Below are 19,260 nucleotides of genomic sequence, written 5' to 3'. Positions count from 1 at the left end.
CCCCCCCCCCCCCCCACACACACACACACACTCTCTTGGCACGCTCTCTCCCCTCTTTTTATCCCACTTTCCCCCCATCTTCCTCTCCATCCTCTCTCTCGTCAAGACATCTCAACCCCCTATCCCCTCATCCTCCCTCCTCGCTCCTCCACCCGTTGCTCGTCATCGCGACCTCACCTCCTTCCCTCTCCTCCTCCCCCTCTGCGGCTCTAAGCCAATCACTGCCAAGCGAGGTGTGGTTTCAGCACAGGAGGATGGACGGAGCTTGTAGAGAGGGGAGAGAGGAGAGGGAGTGAGCGAGAGAGAGAGGGGAGAGGAGCGTTGCTGGAGGGAGACGCTTTCCCCTCAGCCAGTTGGAAGAGCAACGCCAGGCTTGGCACCGTGAGTGATGACCGTGGCGCACAGAGACTCGGGCGACCGGGAATAATTCAAAGGAAAGAAGAAAAAGAAAACGACAGACAGACAGAGCAGAAGAGGGTGCTCCGTTTTGTTCTTCTTCTTCAGTTTGTGGATACCTGCGCGTCTCCGCCTTGGCCGCAGGTGCACCACAGTCCCTCTGAAGGGCGAGTTTTTATTTTGAGGCAAGTGAGAGAAGAACAATCCTTCTGGGATCCCCCCCCCCCCCCCCCCCCCCCCTTCTCGCCCGGTCTCATCCGTCCCTCGACCACGCGGGCGGCAAACTTTCTCAGCAATTTCAACTGCTCCTGGCCAACACAATGTAAAATGGGAGCTCTGGCTTTTTGTTTTTAATTCCTGGACACCGGATTACATCGTCTCAAATCAGAGAGCAGAATTCAAAGCTCAACTGCAAACTTGTGAACTGTGACGCGAATCGGAGTCTGTCAATTGTTTTGTTTTTTAAAAATTTTTTTGATTACATGTGTTGGAGAAAGAGAACAATGTCTGGATTACTACAGCCGCTGCCTCGGGGAAGAGGTGCGGAGTGAGGAACGCACAGAGGAAGAGGAGAAGAAGGAGGAGGAGGAGGAGGAGGAGAGAAGTCGGTGGCGTGTACAGCCGCCGTCCTCGTTAGCGTCTTTGCCGCACGGGCTTTAAACCGCCTCCTTCTTTTTACTGGATACAGGGACTCCCATCAAGAGACGCTCGGGAAGGACCTGCCTTCACACCCTGGGTGAGTGAGGTGCGTTTGTTTCCTCGCTGGCGGTAATCACAGAAGAGCGAGGGGGGGAGGGTGTGTTGTCAAGCCGCGACGCCGTGCGTATTTACGCGCAGCGCACACGACTGGGCTCGGACGGTCGGTCCCCTTGTGACCGGGATCAAGTCGTGACGCACGGTCGATCAGCAGAGGGTGAGGGTGAGGAGGGGTTGGATGGATGGGGGGTCCGACTTGAGATGAGTTAGATGGGAGGCTCGTTTAGCTCGTTTTTTCACACCGGCGGGGTTGGGTGGCCAAGCCAGCGGGAATGTGTTCCTTGTAGTGGTCAATGTGTGTGCAAAAAAAAAAAAGAAAAAAAAAGAGGAATGTTTTGCAAAGAGAGTGCGCGACCAAAATGCACATCAGCGGTCACACGTGGCCCTTCCCTCACAGGAACCAGTACAAGTGTGCGTGTTCAGAACGGGGCTTTAAAACCTGTGAGGGTGCTGTCTAGTGCAACCCTTTACAGTCCGACCATGCCTTGGCAATCTCTGTGGCTGTGCCAAATAGTGGCAGACTATATATATATATGTATATGTATATTTGCATAATGTAACTTTGCAGTTTTCCCCTTTTGGGTGCAGTCCTGTCACATCATTTGACATGAAAACCGAAGCTGAGTCCGACCTGTCCTTCAACCCCAACGTGTGCGTTTCGTGTGCGCGCTCATGCTGTCGTTCCTACCCAGTGAATACCTTCCTGCCTGCCACCCTCTCTCTCTCCTCTCCTCTCTCTCCTCTCCTCTCCCTCTCTCTCTCTCTCCTCTCTCTCTCTCTCCTCTCTGTCTCTCTCTCCTCTCTCTCCTCTCTGTCTCTCTCTCCTCTCTCTCCTCTCTCTCTCTCTCTCTCTCTCTCTCTCTGCCCGTGCGTGCGAAATTCCTGCTCCATCAGTCACCCTGAATGCCTGCTACGCACACCGCAATTTCTCACAAATTCTCTGAACCGTGTAAGCACAGCATTTACCTGTCAGCTACTTTGTCGAGACTACAACTGTATGTGGCCCGTAAGAAATCCTCGGAGAAGAGGCGCTGCCGCCTCCGCTCGGTTCTGAACGCCCACTGCCGCTGCCAGAGACCCGAGGTGGGGAAGAGACCCTGTCAAACAAAGAATGCAGGAGACAGAAGGCAAAACAAAGTCGGAGCCCGTCGAGCTGGAAGAAAAGCATCCACGTGTGATCTCTGAATACTGTACCAGTCAAAGAATACACCATGCACCCACATGGACACTCACTATACAGGCACATAATAGCTATTTCCGGGGCATTTTCTCAGCGTTCACGTGTGATCTCTGTGACTTTGTGGCATGACTGTTGGTGCACAGCAGTCTCTGGAGTTTATGCTCCAGCGAACAGCAGTTCTGCCGATGAGAGAGGTCCGAGGAGAAGGGCTACGGCAGCCCGGATAACTGCTCTTTACCAACTGCGGCGAGCAAATCAAATGATCTCCGTGGGAACAACACGTCAAACCTTGAGCCGGACCGGCCTCAGATTCCACACCCGTCGGCCAAGAACAGAAAAGCGAGGCTGCAGTTGGACACAGGTGCTGGTGTAATGGTGAGGGGGGAGGACAACATTCGTCTCAAAATCATTTTTTTTTTGTGACAACATGACAAATCCAGTTCAGTGAACTTCAGTGACCCCGGCCTCCAGGTGTGAATCCAGTAGAAAACCTTTGGGATGTGGTAGATCAGGAGATTAGCAGCATACAAATGTGCTGCCGACAAAAAATCTGCAGAAATGATGTGATGCAGCCGCTTAACGCGGAGCAGTACCTCGGAGGGCAGTTTCCAACATCCTGCGGAATCAAGGACACGAATGAATCCGGTCCTTTTTACTGAACAAAGAGCAACTGCATGGTGTGGTGTGTGACACAAAGAGATCTAATGACGTGATGTGTAAAGGTGGCAGGGTTGCACACCCGCGCTGACATCGGGACCGGATTGCGAAGGAATTTTGAACGCTCCATGAATGTCATCAGAGATGACTGGTGTTGATGGTGAAGCGCAGGAGTGTCCCTTAATGAGATCTGTTCAGACGGGAGGGACGAATTCAAAATTTTCCACCACAGGCGTCCAGGACTAATCCCTGGAACTCTTCAGCAGGGAAGAACAACACTCCTGTCAGACGATCTGCCTTTGCGTGGCGCTTTGACGGGTAAAAGTCTTCGACTATAGACACCCTACTGTAGGTGTGCAGTTGGGTTCGAGATGCGACGACTGTAGAATGATGCACACCATTTTTCACCCAACCGTTCAGTTGGGCCTTTTCATGGAATCAACAGGAAACATTCACTATATTTACCCACTTATTCAGGTTTTATCTTTAATGCGTCAGCTGCCTGCATGGTTGGATAGTGAGGAAACGGGCCCCTGGGCACCGACAGGAGATTGGCCCTCCACCCCTGCTATACAGGAGAGCACAAAGACTAAGAGTGACATGAAACAATGCAGCTTCTTTGAGTTTTACAGTCTCTTTGTAATTGTTTTATGTGTCTGTGTGGTCGCTGCACGTTACTCTGTAGTCTTGTTGCATCTCTTTGTGGTCACTGGGACCCTGTGTCCGGGAGGAAAGGTCAGTGATCCATCCATGTCTATGCACGGTACCGGGTTGCCTTCTTCAGGGGGAGGAGGGTTGCGCAGACACACACAACTACATTTGGGGCAGTCAGAGATTTCCATAGAATTGTATCATATGGTTGAGAATAAGCAAACCAACCTTTTTTTTTTATCTGTCAGCTGTCTATCACAATGTGCAAAAATGACATGAGAAAAAATCAAACATTAAGTCAAACTGCTGTGCTCTGCATCACATCAGAAACGTGCTCAACTAATTCTGTTTTGATTTAGTTTTTAATTAGTTGATAATAATTGATTTGACTTGGGTTAGGTTTGTAGTGAGACATTTGAGAGATTTGACCAAGAGTTTTGTAAAACAACCCAACACTTCTCCAGTGAAAGTAGGCACAGTGTATGATAATGAACATCTGCTCTTCTTACTGATGGCGCCGGCTCCTACTTGAAGACTTTGCTCAGACATTTTGGTCGAACAAGCGACTAATTTATCTCGGATTAACACACTCGAGACAGATCACGAAAAAATGATCGCAAGAAGGTATACCACAGAAACAATTACATAGAAAAAAGGATATTTGACATATCTTTGGAATATATATTTCTTAAAGGGGATTGTTACATGATATGAAACCATTCTATTCCTTTTTGATAGGAAAATGGAAGCAACCTTCAGAATAGAGAAAGTTCCAGGATAAGCATCTAAATCATGATACTTGAGATACTTTTCAACTAGTTAAAAATCCAGGAAAATAATAAACCTTTTCGTAGCACTTATAAGATGAGAGGTTTTACATGAAAGGCTTAATGTCGACCCTTGAGTATTGAAGAAAAAAAACAAAGCTGCACACTGAAGAAGCCACTTTTCACTACTCCCACCTCTCACCTCTTGCAAGCTCTGGATTAATAGATCTCTAATAGATCTCAATGCTCTTACATTATATCTGGCTTCCCTGCTTGAGACCTGAGGCCGCATTCGACGAAAACAAGACATTCGCGTGTTTCCATTGCTGTTTCGTTGTCGCGGTTCAGAATCATAACGCAGGCAATTTCCAGGGTGACGGCCACAGTTGGCGGAACGAAGCCTGTGACTCACCATTTATCTTTATTCCTTCCCCGAGTGTGCCAATATCTCGGCAAAGCAATGAAATAAGAGCAAAATTAAACTCCTTCTCATTTTGCTCAGGAGGACCTGGTGGAATCTATTTAAAGGCCCCTGATGGTCCCCGCTCTGTACTTTTTAGAACGAGCTAAAGTGCATTCCTCTGTATGGAAATTTAATAAATTCACAGCGTCCCACAGCTGTAATAAACATGCCTCTACGGACACTTTTTTTTTTTGCACGACTTTAGATCCAATCCCTTAAACATATCACTACACTCTATAGGACATTTCTTTATATATTCATGTATATTCCTGTTCAACCGTTTGGTAGAGCATATTTTAAGCCACTGTATCTCAGTGAGAGTAGTGTTGAACTTCTACCATCTCCAGGTATGAGGTATGTTATGCTGCAAAAATCCAGCTGATGTCACTTTGTCTATAAATGGCATGCCTGTTCATTCCCCATCCAACCAGGAAGTCAGTAACAAGAAAATCACCCCAGACATTTGGACCCTGTTTGGGGAGATTTTGAGTGGTAAACAATGACGTCCATTTTTCAACATGTGACACTGTCAGAGGCCTTAAAGAAACAAGTCTAATGAACGTTGACACAAAGTGGATCTAATTCATGCCCCAAAACATTTTTGCTGTTTTCATTTCTTTTATTTGTCTGTTATTTTTGGTATGTGTATGTATTTTGGTGCTTTTAACATGATGTGACATCTCTACCATTTAGAGGTAGAGGCAAACAATTGAAAAACACCCAAAAATGTTTGATTGTTGTATATATTTGACCCAATGGGCTAAGAAATGCGAGCTAAATATTCTCCCATTGCTTTTTTCTTAAAGGGTTAAAACATGTTTTTCATAGCAAGGGGGCATTTGTGTTTTGTTTTCCCAAGAACCAGCCTTTAGTTTAATTGAATTTAACTTTTCATGAAAGATGCAGAATTCCTCTGAACCTATTTGATTTTGGTTTTAAGAAATCTCTTCCAAACTCCAAAAAAAAACCCACGCCCTCAGACGGTGTCCGATCGCAAAGTTCCAGTGAAAGCACATTCAGATAATATTTCATGTCACCTAGTGTCATTCTCTAAAAAAAGAGAAGAAAATCCTTTTAACCTCTCCTATTAGCTCTTATTTATCCCACACATTTCCCTCTTAGATTGTCGTCCAAGGTTGCATATTTTTAGGATGCCCTCCGCCTCTCTGACCTGTGCTCTGCCTCATAAGTGATCAGAAAATCAGAGCCGGATCTACTGTCGCTCTCTCTCCTCCGTGAGTCACTCTGCAGAGAAGTGCCTCAGCTTAATGCGTGTATACAAATGTAAATGCGAGTGTTTGCTCTTCAGACATCGACGGGTGCATGCGACATAGCTGTGTCCTTCAAAACGCAAGGACGGGGGCGATATTGAAAATGCAGCCTTTTTTTCAACGATTGCTACTTAGCACACTTTTAGATTTGCTGCTGGTCTCGTCTCTCAGTCCTTTAAAAGGTAGGTGGTATATGGGATAAGTTTCCAGTCAGGCTTAAGGTTGCTTTCACTGTGTGATGTGTATGTGGCTTCACCATCCTTCTGTCAGCCAGTGGTATATAATGGCTTTTATTTTTCAGAACAGATTCTCAATACCTGCTGCACCACTGCTCTTTGGACTGTGCATGATTTGGATTGATGTGGAGTAACAAGAAAATAGATTGATGTGGATTTTAAGTAATGCATAAATGATTGGTCAGTCCAATTTTTTTTTTATTGAAAATGAAGATGTGCCAATTGAGTAATACACATCTTTCCTAGCAAAGACTGAAAATTGACACACTTGAGTGTTACATTTAAAGATAAAGTTGTTAGCTTAACATAACACAAAATTAAGTGACGTCCCCTGAATCTAAAAAGTTGTCTGTTATTTCTCCTCTCCAGTTTTTTTTTTTTTTACTATTGAAACAAAACACGCATTAAATGACGGTAGATTGATTTTGCGATTTCTTTTTTGGCAGAGCCAGGGAAATACTGTGTCCCTCTGTCTCCACTTCATGCTAACCTGCTGCCTGGTGGTTGTCTCTCAAAATGGCATACTATTCCTTTAATCATTTAAGCATTAAAGTCAAACATTTGCTTTAAATCCTTGTACAATTATAGTTGCAGTCCCAGTTCAACCTTTGACCACTAATGGCAGTATATGAAGACGCCCCCTGGTGGCTGGCTGCAATATAGCTCATAAACCCTGCCCCCTCCATGTTAGCAGAGGTGACATGGACCAAGCTAGAAAAAATGCACACTTTCAGACACCGACTGGAGTCTGAAAGAAGAGACCAAAAGCAATGACGTCTTAAACCCAAAAGTCCTCTACCTCCGAAGCACCGGTTTTCTTTTTTGCTTAGCGTTGCGTCTGTCAGCTGCGAATGTCACATTTTACTTAGGTTGCTTGTGGACGTACATGCCCATTGACACAAGTTTAAACCCTGGGTCAGACACGCTGCACAACATACATGATAAATCGCAGCCTTTGCTAATTTCACTTTTTCAAATCGTGACTTGAAATTAGGGCTGGGCGATGAAAAGATAACGATATGTATCGCGATACACGTAAACAATATCAATAGAAAGTGCGTTCGATAGAACGTTTCGATAATTTTTTTTTTGTGCAGCTTTAACGTTTTATCCCATGCACTTAAACTGGTTTCACTGAAACTATTACAACAGCCCTGCAATTCATTCTGCCTTCATTGGGGTTTGCAGCTGTTTTTAGAGAGGTTTATGGTGATGTTTACCTCAAAGTGGCATATATATATATATTTTATTGATTGACATATAATGATTCATGCACAGTATATAGGTGGTTGTGAAAAAATATTTAAGCAATGTTCCCAAGCTGCACAGTAAGGAGTTCCATGTGCAATGTGGTCCCGGAGTAATTGATTATTGATTGATGGAGGTACAACTACATTGTATCTCTGCTCTAGTAAGTTTTGGTGAAGATATCTGTTGACAAAAGTGATGTGGGTCCACAGTGTTGTGAAATCTAGACCAAAGCAGTGGGCTGTATCTTCTCATGGAGGTGTCGTGACGGAACCTGCTGCAGGTCCTGACCAGGGGTCGAATGATCTGTCTTTTTCCGGGCCAATACCGATGTCGATTATTACCAAAAACTTTGTTTTAATGACTTAAAGCATATGTTTAATTCACAAAACATTTCAACATGACCATAACATTAAAAAAATGCAGGGAGCTGTCAGCAACCTTATTATGACGTTGAACAAACAAAAAACAAACATGGATGGGACCAGTCCAGAGAGTGGTGACTGCAGCTGCATCAGAGCCAAAGTAACACATTATATAATGAAATGATACAATGACCATACAAATTGTGAAAATCTGTGCCGATAATCGGTTGTATGTGAGAATGCAAATGTCCGCAGATGTTGCGCCGGACATTCTCCCAAACTTGTCAAAACCCTTGTCAAATGTCCGGAGAATGTGAGAATACAGCAGGAGAATCTCCAGAGAATTCACAGTGAGTGAGTGGGCGTGTTGTTGACTGTAGAAAAAAAAAACTCTGCTTTCCGCTAGATGCCAAAGAATGATCCAGAGATTATCCTGTTTGACTCAGTCAATCTGTGTTTGTCACACATGAACGGCAAACTCTGGAGAATTTCCGGACACATTTAACGAGTTTGGAGTTTGGAGTTCACGTCTGAAAACAGCACAAGACAGAGGGGACTGACTGTAATATAAGTGACAAGAACTGAAGTGCTCAAATTTGTCAAACTGAGGTTTTCATTCATCAATCTGAAGAGAAATCAAATTATTTCACTGTCACAAAGATAATTAACCTTCCCTTTAAAGACCAAGCTATCATTCAATTGTATTTAGTATCATCATATTAATATTATAGTAATAAAAGTGGGTAGGCGGACACTGGTGGGTTCACGTGTCCAGGTTTTCAGATATTCATCTATTAGATGATAGGTATCTGGATATAACTAGTGCAAGTCACTAGGGATGCACCGAATGTTCTGTCACCGAAATGTTTTGTTCTTATTTATTTATTTTAAGTCATACTATGCTTTCCTGGTATAATGTCTGCTGGAAGGTAAAAAAGAATGTTCAGTGGCATATAAATATTTTCACATTGTACTTTTGGAATAAATTTTTTTCCTTGAAAATCAAGACAAAAAATGAAAATGCACATTGAGGCTATTTAAGGTATGCAATGGTGAAACATTTGGCAAAATAAATTGAAAACACGTGTTCAGGTATTCGGCTTTCGGCCAACAATATTCATTTCCGTTGCATCCCTACAAGTGACCAAATATTTTTGTCCACTATTTGTGTAAACTGACCCTTTTGATATTTACTATTTAAAATTTAAAAAAAAAAGAAAAAGTGACACGTGTTCTCAGAGCTTGAGATGACATTGCTTGATTGGCCTGAAACACACAAATATGACCGACACTCACGTGTATTCATTTACTAAATGTATATAAAAACCGAGAGAGGCTGCAGATCCTCATGAGAATGGACCTCGGCATTACTGCTATAGCAGCAGCCTGTGTACTGAGTTCTCTGAACCTCTTATCCAAGACTGAGATTTTCCTTCATCTTCCCTTGTTTTCGTGCCAGTCATTAGAGACAGTACCTCTGTGTGGGGGGGGGGGGGGGGGGGGGGTAAGATGAACAAAAGGCCTAACCACCAACACCACCACGGCTCCTCCAATCTGCAGCGCTGACACGCCTCCTGTGGCAAACCCTGGAGATGAGCCTGGCTTCGGTGGCTCGTTTGAGGCGAAACAGGGTGAGCGTCGGATTGTAGGCAGGGAGGGACATGCGAGGCAGTTACACTCTCTCTTTCCCTCTGCTCTTTGTCCCCTCCTCCTCTCCTCTCTTCACACGTCGAAGCACGGGTCTCTCCTAAGGAGACGCCGCACGCAATCCCACGGCAGCCGTAGTAGGAGGGGATGAGCGGAATGGGCCTGAGTGAACAGTGTGAACGCTCCATTGTTTCCTGTATGTACATTAATCCTCCCAAATGGACTGTAGACCGTAGGTGCAAAGCCTCGCACACAGCATCCCACGCAAGGGACGCACCAGAGTGACGGGGCTCTTGCGTGTGCGTGCTGCGCCTGTGGCCGGGGTGTATTTTATACTGTTTTTTTACCACTGCGTAGTCCAAAACTAAGCTTTCTCTTTTGCTTAATCCACCAGGGATTTTATTTTTATTTTTATTTTTTTAAAGCCGATTCCAAATGCTCTTACGGACTAAGCAGTTGAGTTATGTAGAAACACGTCTTGTCTCATTAATACGTTTTTCTTGAGGGATCAGCCCATTGTTCCCATATGGATTGGAGAAATTGTTTTTACAGATTTGTCTGTGGAAAGTCAAGTACAAAATGTGTGCAAAATGACTACTGCTTTTAGACCGAGAACTACAATGTGAATAATGTAACATTTTTAACTAATATATATTACCATTCAACCTTTCCAGCTAGGTGCTCGATAAGAATGTATTATGTTTTTTTTTATAATTTTTCTGAAATTGTATGTTTAAATATGTAAAAGGGGAATTAGCAAATGAGATATATACTCATCTGCATACATTTCAAAAAGTGAATGGTGATACCTTTTTTCCTATTACTTTTAATTTTGATGACAAATTTTGGAACCATAGGTTTTTACAGAAAAGATTTTAGATATCTCTTTTTATCACTCCTTAAATCAGAAAATACTGTCAACAGCCATGCAAAAAAAACCGATAAATGATATGAAAAGAACTCCCTCTGTAAAAACCTTCAGCATATCGACTAATAAAAGATTTTTCAGGCTGGGACTATGAAAAAAACCTAGCAAAGATTTTGAGAAAACAGCTTTTAAACAAATGTATCGGAAGATGTCACGACTTTTAACTTTAACAAGCAAGTGGCTGCTTAAAAAAAAAGGAAGTTACCATGTTGAGATATGATAACAACGATCGCTGCAACGATGCTGCATAGAATGCTAACCTCTGGGGAATTTAGGAGAAATCTACAAATCTACACAAAAGTGTCGTAGAATAAAACACCTGCATGTGTGTTTTGCATGTTTTCTTTCCACTAGTCTGAAAGAGGACATGTTATGGAAGCTAAATAGTGTCTCGCCTTTGGCTCAGAAAACCAACATCATTTGATTTGTACATCAAACTTTTGCTTTCCCTTACCAAAAAGAGGTATTCACATCACTTGTGTACATCAAAGTAAATTAAAATGAACACATTTTTTTAAATTGTATTTTGAACTTTCTTTTATCCCCTTTAACCATGTAATTTCTATTGTCTGCCATCTGGATAAAATCTACATGGGCTTAAAAAAAAAAAATCCCCTTCACCCTAAATTGTCAGATGGTGGCGCTCTTCTACCTCATCCACTTACTCTGTTTAATCCCCAACAATTAAAACAACTGTTGCTGCTGCACAGGAAAAAAAAACCCCCATCACATCCCATTTTTGCAGAACAGATGTACTCGGCCGTGCTTCTAATGCAACAAAAGCCCGGAGGACTGCATCGCTGTTTTTCTTTGAATAATTGAGAAAAATGGAAATACATTTCCATGGAAATGTAGTGTATTGTTGCCTTAACTTCACGTATAAGTGACATGTAAAACATGCCGCCCAGGTCCCTGGAAGAAGGAACATAAAGGAAGCCCAAACTCTCCCGGCGCTAAGGCAGTGCATTATTCACGACTCATTGGGCGCCACACAGCGTCTGATGACTGCATGTGAATCTCTTCCTCTCACCTTCCCTCCCTCCCCTTTTCGCTCTCCCCCACCTTCCGACGATGATTAGGAAAGACATTTAGTGGTGAGAAATACAATGATTATAAGTTGCAGCATTGATCTGTGTATTGACCTATATCATCCCGAGTCATTGACTCTGACATCCAAACTCCTCCCATTGATTTTTTTTTTCTCCGTTGCCGTTGATAGCGGTGCAACCCCCCATCACCATCTCCAACTCCCTCTCACTAACACACACACACACACACACACACACACACACACACACACACACACACGCACACACACAGAGAGGTAATGTTGCTGCAGTGTACCGATTGTTCTCCCCTGACCGGCTTTATCAGGCTCGGTGCTTGCGCAGCCATTCACTGTGGGATTTTAGTTCAGGGGCGTACTCTTGATAGTAGGAGGAGAGAGGAGGAAGTAAGAGAAGTCCCGTTCACATTACTTTATATTCATGCTGTTTTACCTCATGCATGGAGGGTGGAGAATTTTTTCTCAACTATGCAAAGAAAAAGGAAAAAAAAGAACTGAAGTCAAACGGCACGGCCTCACCGTGTTTCTCACATCGGTGCGATTCCCATTTGCCGCTGGAATTCATTTCACGGCCAAACTGTGGCTATGTAGTCCCTTCAGATCGAGAAGGGGTCGCCTCAAAGTCAAGTGGAACGGCCGCGTTTGCTTGTCAAAGGAGATCCGGCGTCTGCGTCGGCCCACCACGCGTCACCAGGACCACCTGGGAGCACCTGAATATAGCCTTCCTGCCCAATCAGACATGTCACAGTTGTCCCCGCAGAAAGTGTGTGTCATGGGGGTGGGGAGGTGGAGGGTGAGAGTAGAGAGGTGGAACCTCAGGAGAGAAGTATAGATGACACCCAGGGACTGCTTTCATCAATTTAATGTAGTAGCCAACGGGTGGAGGCCGGAGGCCAAGAAGCACACAAACGAGTCAACGTCTCTCAAGCGCGGACGGTAGGCCCTCGATGCGGATGTAATTTTGTCGTTAGCGCCTTTAAGCTCATTGTTTTGGTTTGGTTTTGCGGCACACTCACTGCACGACGCAATCACACAACTCTCTTCGCAGCCATTTTCAGCGCAGGCAGGACCAGAGCGTCGGCAGGTGGGGGAAGCTATAGCAGCTGCCGTGAGGAAATATGAGCAATTGGCGGCTTTAGAACCAGATATTTTAATTCTATGTTCGGGCGACTGGTAGAGGTGAAGGGGAAAAAAATGCTGACCTTTAGCTAACATGTAATCAAAATAATGATCCTTTTTTTTTAATAAAGCACTTTTCATTGTTAAAAAGCAATCTCAGAGTGCGACAGAGTACAAACAAGATAAAAAAAAAAGGGTCTAAAAACAGGAGTTAAAAAATACAAAGTTCAAGAGAAAGGAATGTTTTTTTTAGGCCCTTCTTGAAAGAGTTAGTGGTTTGTGGAGCCCTCGGGTCGTCTGGGAGGGAGTTCCACAGGCGAGGAGGAAGGCCCAATCCCGCATGGTGCGGGGCTTGGTCCTGGACGGGCGAAGAAGGGCTCTGTTTCCGGAGCGGAGGTTACAGGAGGAGGTTTGTCGTGAGAGTAGATCCTTGAGGCAGGGAGGGGCATTTCCATGGATGTAGAAATTTATGAATTGGGTATCTGAGCTTGTATTCTCTGGTAGGACTTGTTGTGGCTTTGTCCCCCTGGTGGCCAAATAATCAGTTAAGGCAGCACATGCACATGCCTCATTGCCCATGTGACATCAACAACTGTTGTAGGGGTGACGACCAAGCGGGACGTGCCTCAATTTCAACTGGCAGGCAAATGTCGTGAATATGTAAGCACAGCTTTACAATAGTCTCCACAGGATTCAGCTATTCTGCTTTTAAAGTTTGAACTTATTTGGATCACTGTCATTCTCAGTATAAACAGAGTGCAAAATCTTGAATCGGAGGAGATTATGTGTTTGTCATAATCGCTGTTGGAAAAAAGTGAGTGCCGGTGATAGTTTTTTTTATCGGCCTCGCTTTTGTTGTCGGAGGGAAATGTGACGCTTAACTCACTGAAAGTCCTCAGAGTGAAAGGGAGAAAATGATTCGCCGATAATTGTGCCTCTGATAATGCTAATTTATTCTTTGAAGGGGCATTTTTCTTCTTTCATTTGGCTCGGTTTCAGCAAAGTTAAATCTCCCGAATTTGTCTGGCTCAGTTTGCATGCCTGATTACATATTTAATTCATGAGAAGACGTTCCAAAATGCGGGCATCCCCGGTAGCCCTCCCACCCCCAGCCCCCAACCGTCCTGCTGCGTTTTGGCTGACTAACCCAGTGCGCGCCTTTGAACTTACTCATGCATGTGGTTTTGCGAAAGCGTTCATGCGAATCCGACTTCACATCTGACAATGCCAAAGGCGAGCACATGGATTTTCATTCCAGGGGCTGAATTCTGTGAAATTGAATGCTTGAGAGGGAGTGTGTGTGTGTGTGTGTGTGTGTGTGTTTGTGTTTGCGTGTGTGTGTTTGAGCTTGCGTGTGTGTGCGTGTGTGTGCGTGTGTGTATGTGTGCGTGTGCCATTTTTAAAGGGTGAGGGAAGTAAGAGGGCTTTTGATTGCAATCAATATTTATAAATAATAGAGGAGTTGGGGGAAGAATTACAGGCTGATACTTGAGATGTGATGCGTTCAAAATGAGAGCAGCTTCAGAACAAGAGCGCAGAGCAGGGCTTAAGGGAGAACGGTGGTTATTAGCAAACATAAATCTTGACTCAAGCTTTATTATACTAATTGTAATATAGAATACATTGAAAACAACATATATAGAGCAACATGGCAGATAGATTGACAGGCAGTACACGTTAGTTTAAAAATCTGGAAATGTCCAGTTAAGTCTCGGAAACAGTGATGACCCCATGCATGGGGACACCCTGTACCCTGTGCCTTGTGATTGGTGTAGCCTGTTGTGGCTGTATTTTTGTTTCAATTGATTTTGATCTTTCAGGTTGACCACTGTTCTCCTTTGCTGTCGATATGACAGGACCTGAGTTGATAAAGATTTGTCTCTCCATTCATTGCAAGTTTTTTCTAACTGAAGAGTGTGAATTTTCCTTCACAAGTTCCAGAGTGAGGGCGAGATGACGAAGAACTACTGAAAACAAACATGTCCCCCCTGAACTGAGCAAATAAGACGGCCGATCAGTCCCAGTCTTCGTTTCCCGCTTCTCTGTGGGGAAAAAATGCAGCATTTATCTCTAAAGTTATATCAAGTTAAGTTATTATTATTTTATTTTTTTGGAAACAACTAAACTCGGAATATGAACACATTGAAAACACTAATCAAAAACTAGGAATATAAAATTAGGTTTTCTATGTAAAATAGTCAAAGTGTCCTTGAGCAAGAAACTGAAGCCCACATTGCTCTCAATATTTGTCCACTTTTATGAAATTTATTATACAGTCACACATTCATTTCAATTTTTTTTGCCTCGGAGGTTATATTTAATTAATTGTATTTGATTATTGCATGACAATGTCTTCTAGGGCAATCAAATGCTGCCATTACTGTTGGTAAGACATGATAGTGGATCCGGTGATAAATAGGACGTCTACGTTCTGTGCCGGAGGTCACTCCCAAGTTTGCCGCGTCACTTTCAGCCCGGTGTCGCCCGCTGCTCCCGCAGTCATCCGCGCTGTGCCAGCTCCGTCGAGCAGCTCTAAACAGGATTGGACCTCTGTCTCAACGGTGACACGCTAAGCCCGTCAAGGTCACTAACGGCATTACATAAAGGGGAAGACACCAGTCCTTAATGAAGTCATACATCACGTTTAGCATATGGTTCAATTAAAGGCTTCGTGGAGATTATTGAGATTATATTATCCCAGTGCATCCATTAGCTAAGCTCCAATAGTCGCCCATCTGATTAAAAAGCTGTGAGGGGGATTTGCCGCTCTCGACTGGGACGGATCCAGGCAGTGGAGGGAGATGGAGTCACCGCTGGTGCAGCGGAGGCGGCGTGCATGTTTTCGGTGTGTGTTTAACCGCGTGTGTTTGTTTGGCGTTTTTATGTAAATACATTTGTACACATGTTTACGTCTCAACGCTTATTTGGCCCATTATGAACACGTGTGCATTTGTCTCTACTGGACAAATATTAAATTGTTTAACTTGTGGGCATACCTGCCGTGTGTATTCATGCGTGTGTCCGTCGGTGCGATGCGGGGAGAGAGAGAGAGGTCACGTTTCCCTGTCGGATCAGGTGATGAAAGCAGAGAGTCGGGTTGGCGGATATTCGGCCCTGATGAAGCCCGTGGCTCGGTTTTCTTTTGAGAGACACGCTGTGCTTTTTCTATTATAGCGTCCTCATAATGGAGGATATTTTTTCACCGCTGCGTTCCAGTTTATGATCCATGATAGATTTTCTATTTCCATATGTTGTTTTTTTTCGTTTTCACCCAAGCGGACAAACTTCTCTTTTCTTTTTTTTGTGTGGATGGAATTTTTGGGAAATGTTTTCATCAATGCCACATACTAGATCATGTGTAGCCCAAGCAAGTGTTCTGCATTCATCCCTTCATGTGCCTTTGTTTTAAATGCACCCGCCTCAACAGGAAAATGCTGATGAGGTAACACCAAACAGTAATAAAAAAAAATTCACGGTATAAACTGAGAGGTTTCTGATCACCCCAGACTACTGTCTTTAAAATGTTGTTTCTGAGAGAAAGATATTGAACTGAGCTCTCTGTCCACAGGAAGAATTCTGAAAGGGCTCTTAAAAACTCCAGAGATAAAAACAAAGTGTTCATCGCTAAAGGTTTTACTGTGTAACTAAGCACCAGCTGTCTGTTCCTGGGTTTCAGTTCAGCCTCTTTTTTTCCCCCCCATTTGTTTTCAAGTCTCATTTATAGATGCGGCACCGGGTGAATGTAACTACTGTTACGGGTTACCAACAACACTCAGCACAAGTGTAAAACTACTAATCTGTATCAAATCTATATAGTGGCATCATCTGAGAATACGACATTGTTTAAGGTGGCACAGTGATGCAGTGGTTTGCACAAAAAAGCGCCGACTAGGAAGTTTTCCTCTTCTCCTCTTGTCTTGCGTGGGTTGTCCGCGGGTACTCCGGCCTACTCCCACATGACACAGACATGGAGATTAATTGACCATATGTGTGAATGGTTGTTTGTCTCCGCATGTCGGCCCTGTGATGGGCTCGCCAGTCCAGAGTGAACCCCGCCTCTCGCTCAATGTCAGCCATGGGATTGGCTCCATCCCCACCATGAGCCTTAAAGGACAAAGCGGTATAGCCCTCGAATGAATTTTTTTTCCAATATACATATTTCTTTTCCATTAGAAAGCGGTTCCAGCGAATACTTCAAATAATTTATCTAAATACATCTGTAGTGGTGGTGGTTAAATACATCTTCATACCAAGTCCAAGCCAAGTCCATGGTTGGACAACGTCGAGGTACAAACCATTAAATAGTGAATCAATTGAGACAATCACTCAATTATTAATCATGATTACTAAACATTCTCAGCAGCAACTCAAATTGGAAGATTTGCTGATTTTCTTTTAGGTCACGTATGATACTAAACTAAACGTGAGTTTTTACACTTACGGTCAGATAATGAAGGACTTATGGAGACATTTAGAATGGATATTTTAGGTGTGACAAATGACAAAACATAACAAAATATAACAATAATTAGAACATAGATTGATCTAATAGATTGGTGGTTAAAAGCCAGGTTGTCAGGCCGTTCACCTCCTGACCTTTACCGTCTTCTCTTGTCCAAGATGTCAATCATGATATTTGGTAGAGTGATTCTTATCTTGTTTTTAAATGAGGAAATCAGGCGGGACCGTGATAAGTGAGGCGACTGAGGGGCCGTGCCTGGGCCAGCTGCTCCCTCTGATGAATCGGCTGGAAGCCACTCTGCTGTACCTGACGCGTACACGGACGCACGTCCCATCTAGAATTCCTGGAAACTGCTTCAAAATTACAACAAATCTCGATGGCACATATGTGGCTTGATGTGTAAATCCTGTTTTCATCTGTGCGATTGCACTGCGCCGCCGGTCTCTTACTCTTTCCGCACACACACACACACACATTCAATAAATCACGTTCCGACTCCACTCACCAAGAGGTCCAGTCTATCCCGGGGTCATCTCAAAAATCACCGTTTAATGTTTAACGGCGAAGCTGGCTTTGATATCAGCAGCAGATAAAGTGGAATTCCTTGATTGCTTCGGTCAAAGAGACCCCGCTCGCTGAGAAAATGATTTATTGGACGCAGTGAAGTGGTGGGGAGTGATGAAAGGCAGACGGACGAACCGCCGGTTCACATCGCGGCTTCATAGTGGGCTGGGACATGTCCAGTCTCTCGCACCAGCGGGGCCCCTGTCGCCGCTGTACCTGCTTTTTAATTGGCCGCCGGGAGAGAGAGAGGTGGGCGGGGGCTGTGGGGCCCCACAGGTAACCAGAGAGCTCAGGCAGGAGCCTATTACTCAGGTATGGAGATAGGGAGGGTCACTGATGGGGAAAAGCCAAGGAAGGGTTAGCGTGGGTGGTGGGTCGCTGATTACACTACAGAGATAGTTTCCATTGAAGTGCAGGGAGATTACTTCGCGGCCCCCCTTGTCTCCCCTTGCGACGGGATGGAGTGGAGGGACTGCAGAGGTTGCAGCACGGGAAGGGCGAGAGAATGACACGCCTGAAAAACGGCGAGGTATTGATATTTTACAAGAGAGAAGATTTGCTCTCAAGATTGAGAGCAATATCATATTAAACTGTTGCTGGCCCAGAATGAGAAAATAAAGCCAGTGAATCAGCCCCCCCATTCCCCTCCAGGTTTTTTTCTTTTTTCTTTTTAATAACTTCCAGCCTGAAGTGCAGCACCAGAGAATTACTGCTTGTGAGATAATTGGAACAACATCAGCATACGAATGCATAGGGTTATTGGAGGGAATTCGCATGATTCAGGAGGTGGTGGACAGATATTGGCACAGAGAGGAGTGAGACTGTAAAAAAAACACAAGCCGACATTTTGAGTAAATTGTCATCGTAACACAAAATGCAAAACAATGAAGATTCAGTTCATATTTATCCTAAAGAAATGTAGGGGAATCTACATATGGCGTGCATCAGTTTTAAACCTCTTACAAAAATGAATTTCACGGCATAAGGATATTTCACAGGCTAAAAACGTCCTGCAACATTCTTGCAAAAATAGAGTTTTCCACTTGTGCCGCTTGGGACCGGTGGGCTTCACAGTATGCGGTCTATCATGAGCTATATTTACAGTTTTTATTTTCAGTAAAGATAGTATCAAACTGAATCCCATTTGCATTTTGCTAACTTCGTCATTGTCACCATTATTAAATGACTCTTATTGTTTTTAGGTTAGGATTCCCTAACCCTAACCCTAACCCTCTACGCAACAAACAGACTGGTAAAACCACAGAATGAAGCAGTTTCACGTGTTCCTCCGATGCGTTTCAGTGGACACGGGGCATCAGGAAGGGCTGTGAGATGGGCCTGTTTGCTCAGCATGTGTCTCTGATAACTTAAGATCCACACATCCCTTGACTAAAATCCTCCATCCAGTTAAAGGTTATAGTCATAAGTTGCTGAGGTTATAAAAAGAGGGCGATGACTTGAAACGGTAATAAAATTGTCGGCTG

The 19,260-nt window shown here is 44.1% G+C and overlaps 1 protein-coding gene across 1 annotated transcript in view; it reads left to right on the top strand.

Moving 5' to 3' along the window:
- Window positions 1-302: 302 nt before the first annotated feature.
- The window catches only part of brinp2 (bone morphogenetic protein/retinoic acid inducible neural-specific 2), a 177,675-nt gene continuing 158,717 nt past the window's right edge, over window positions 303-19,260 (top strand). The window contains exon 1 of the mRNA XM_035635611.2: window positions 303-1,132. The gene's annotated coding sequence lies outside the window, so the exon portion shown is untranslated. The remainder of the gene's footprint in view (window positions 1,133-19,260) is intronic.

This window comes from Scophthalmus maximus, chromosome 5, assembly GCF_022379125.1.
Source record: "Scophthalmus maximus strain ysfricsl-2021 chromosome 5, ASM2237912v1, whole genome shotgun sequence".
NCBI lineage: Eukaryota > Metazoa > Chordata > Actinopteri > Pleuronectiformes > Scophthalmidae > Scophthalmus > Scophthalmus maximus.
The sequence above is the reverse complement of the archived record's forward strand: the minus strand, read 5'-3'. Positions and strand labels throughout refer to the sequence as shown.